Below are 2,873 nucleotides of genomic sequence, written 5' to 3'. Positions count from 1 at the left end.
TGCTGTGGAGGAAAGCACCAAACACAGGTTTCCCAGGCCAAGGGGGTGAGGAGCAGGTTCAGTTACCCAGGCTGGCCAGGTTGTGGGCAAGTGCAGCAATAAAAGAGGCATTCTCTGTGTCACAGCCAGAAGATATTCAGGTCACAGGAAACAGCTGTAGTTCATAAGGGGAGAGCCAAAATGGCACATTAAATGCACAACATAATTGACAAGGTAAAGAAATTTTGAATATATAAATGTGCATATTTTTTTTAATTAAAAAAAGAGGTAACTGTGATGCAAAGCTGCCAAAGCAAGTCTGACTTCAGAGAGATTCATTAAGAAAACAGGAGGGAAATCAGAGTTAGCATGTACAGGAGGCAAGTTTTATAGAACAAATATTGCTTATGAACTTTTGCTGTTCTGTATTGTTACATTGTAGTTACGCAAATACAGATTTTGGAAATGAAGATGGTTCTGGTTTCAGAATGGGGCAGTTTGTTGTCCTGTTTTCCCTCTTCTTCCTTTTAAGTACTGATTAATCCCACAAATGTGTTCTCATTTATTAACAACTTTTTCCTCCATTTGTTGACCAGGAAAGTGTGTTGTGCAATGTGTGAAAATCCCAGAGAAGCAAAGGAAATCCTGAGTTTCAGCAAAACCTGAAGAACAACGATGTGGGAGAGACTGTGGACATATAATGGGGAACAAAACCAAGAGAAAGAGACAGACATGGGAAGTTCTGGAGGTGTATGAATCCCCAGCCCCTGATTGTCCTACCCAGTGAAAGTCTTCTAACACTTACAACCCCCCCTTCCAAAGTACTACTGCTGTATTTGGGGTTTGGGGTCATGAGACAGAAATCTCCTGGATTCTAAACCCCAAACGTCTGATTTATTTGGGAAGCAACTTGCTTCCTAAAGCAATAGAAAGGAATTAAGTTTTTACCAATGAGTAATGTAGTGACATCAAGCAGCTCAGGAGCAGCATTTTGAGTAAACTTCACATTTGAGCAGATTTAACTCTTGCTTATAACGAGTTCTTTTTAATCAATTACAAAAGTAATGTTGGTTTACAAAATGACAATTGTTCTAAACAGATGAGGTCAATAAGATCCTCTAGACAAACTCACCAAGAACTACAGCAAACTAAGGAAAAAAAAGTTAATGTGAAACTCTCTTGTGACTTTAAGTAGTTTCAAAATCAATTCCATTCTGTATTACTCTGTTCTCTCTTGTTCTGATAATTGAGAATAATTTTCTCCAGCACTGCAGTGCTTTTAACTGACTCATACGCTCCTCAATCACCAGCAAAGGCTTCCATAATAAGCAGCAAAGTAGCACTGCAAGTGTCTAATCCTTTAGTCTTGCTTTCACCAATTTCCTCTATTAAATTAATATTCATAGTCGCATTTGGACACCACTCTGGTGTAATTCCTGAAATAACATCAGCATGTCTGGGACTGAGGGAACAAGCATTTTGGTTTTTTTAGTAGAGGTCTCAACCTCCTTCTCCACAGCTAAGTAACTAACCAGAGGAGAGAGCCAGCCTCTTGCATCATGAGCTGAGCCCTCCAAACTCATGCCTAAAATGGGGAAGAGATAGATACACTAAGAAATTCAACAGACCTTGTACTGAATGAGCTGAATGGACAAAATCATGCCATTGCACTGACAGATTATGTCAACTCTAAGGGATTGGGGGTGGGGGGTGGTGCTGAAACATAAATAGGAAAGCACCATAGGCCTGTTCCCAAAAAAACTTTTGTGCAGGCAAATCACGGAATCACGGAATTCTCAGAGTTGGAAGGGACCTCCAGAGATCATCTGGTCCAACTCCCCTGCTAAACAGGATTGCCCAGAGCACATCACTCAGGACTGCACCCAGGCGGGTCTTGAAGATCTCCAGAGAAGGGGACTCCACGACCTCCCTGGGCAGCCTGTTCCAGGGCTCTGTCACCTTCACCCTAAAGAAGTTTTTCCTCATATTTGAGTGAAGCTTCCCATGTTCCAGCTTGTGCCTGTCTATCACATTTTACTGGAAAAATAAAACCTGCAGAGTGGCCTTTCAGGCTCATATTTCTGTGTAGGATTTGCGTCAATTAAGACGCAAACTTTAAAAAATTTAGCCAGGTACAGGAAGAGTTCTTTATCAACGTCAATAGTAGAAGAGAAGCAAATAACAACTATATATACACACTTCCAGCCCGTGAGTAGCACTAGCCGTATGCCGTATTTTGTATACCATAGGCTCAGTAATCACAACAGCAGAGTTTCATTCATCTCTTCCAGCAGCCACCCGGCGCTCAGCCGCCCCGGCAGCAGCACAGAAGGCCGGGTGGGATGGTGAGAGGAAGATTATTACTTCATCTGCATAAAAGTAACTGCGGGGTGGGAGGAAACGTCTCATAATTAGAACACGGGACGGAAATTAACGTCTCTACCAACTCTGCCACAGACCGAGCGTGTGATCGCCGGCACAAAGCTGCCCGGCCTCCCTCTCCCCACCTGCCCGGCCCGGGGCAGGAGGCAGTAACGTCCATAAGCACCCGGCGGCTGCCTCCGGTGGCAGCAGGACCTTTGCCAGGCCGGCGGGACCCGTCGCCCAGGCCGCGCTTAGGCGCGGTGCCTCCCCTCTGGCCCCGGCCGCAGACGGTAACTAACGAGCCGGTGTCCCGGGAGGGTGATACCGCGGCAGCCTTCGCCCCCGGGGCGGGGGATCCGCTGACCCGCGCCCCTCGGCCGCCTACCAGCGCAGGCCGCCGCGGAGGCCGGGCCGGCCCCTCACCAGAAGCCGCGCCGAGCGCCGGGGCGGCGGTTCCCCCTGCCAGGCCTCGTCGCTCCCCGGCAGCAGGTGCCTCCCGCCCGCCCGCCCCGGCCCGGCCTCCTCAGCGG

This window comes from Calidris pugnax, unplaced genomic scaffold (genome assembly GCF_001431845.1).
Source record: "Calidris pugnax isolate Ruff unplaced genomic scaffold, ASM143184v1 scaffold20, whole genome shotgun sequence".
NCBI classification, from domain to species: Eukaryota; Metazoa; Chordata; class Aves; order Charadriiformes; family Scolopacidae; genus Calidris; species Calidris pugnax.
Note: the sequence above shows the minus strand (reverse complement) of the source record.